The sequence below is a fragment of the Cryptomeria japonica genome, chromosome 7 (genome assembly GCF_030272615.1).
Source record: "Cryptomeria japonica chromosome 7, Sugi_1.0, whole genome shotgun sequence".
NCBI classification, from domain to species: domain Eukaryota; kingdom Viridiplantae; phylum Streptophyta; class Pinopsida; order Cupressales; family Cupressaceae; genus Cryptomeria; species Cryptomeria japonica.
Genome location: NC_081411.1, coordinates 526484762 through 526485773, shown reverse-complemented (window position 1 = coordinate 526485773; position 1012 = coordinate 526484762).

Sequence of the window (1012 nt, the reverse complement as noted above, 5' to 3'; positions counted from 1 at the left end):
GTGGGTGATGGGGTTTTATTCTAAAATGTTTCTTCCTATGTTATTGTGGGTGATGGGGGTTTTACTCTAAAATGTTTCCTCCTATATGTTGGTGTAATATTTATATTGAGAGGAATATTGTGGTTTACATATCAATTTATTTGATTCTCTTACACATTTGATATTATTTTATTATAGAGTCTAAATCAATTTTATCACTATTTTGAGTGCTTTGTTGTAACTCTTTAACTCAATTTTTTAAAATTTGATCACTATTTTGAATGCTTTATTGTAACCCTTAACTTAGATTTTCCAAAAAAAGGAATCAATGCCTTATTTGTCTCGATTAGAAAAGGGGACACCTATTTGTGTCGTGTGATTTTTAGATTGGAGTGGGAGCATTTATTTATTGATTAAAACCCAAATATATGGTGTAAAGAACATGGGAGGCACGTATAGAGTTGAATAGGGAAGTTCAATGGGAAATCTTTCGAATTTTGCAAGTTGAAAATAGAAGATCTCTTAAAGAAAAGAGAACAAAAGATTTTAATGACCAAAGACCAAAATTAGTTTGATAAAAAATAAGAGGACTGGTATAAAATCGATAAAAAAATACAGGACACTATCAGGCTGTATATTTTTAATTCTTCTCTTTTAAATGTTTCTAAGTGAATCATTGCTTTTAAGTTATAAAAAGAGAGGTTATCTATTTATTAGAAAAAGAATCTCATGAATATATTATATTTAAAGAGTGAATTATATTCACTAAAAATGAAGGATACTCGATTATAAATCATCTAAATTTGTTTTTAATTTGATTGTGAATCAACTAGGCTCATCAAAGTTAAATTAGATGAAGAGGATAAATCTATTATTTTACTTTGTTCATTCTAATTCATGGGGAAATTTAATTGTTTCTATTAGAGAAGGTATCTCTAAGTCTATAATATTCTTTTATCTGTTATAATATTGAGATATGAATTAAGAAGAAAATACATTAATGAAAATCCTAAAAATGTCTTACATGTTATGG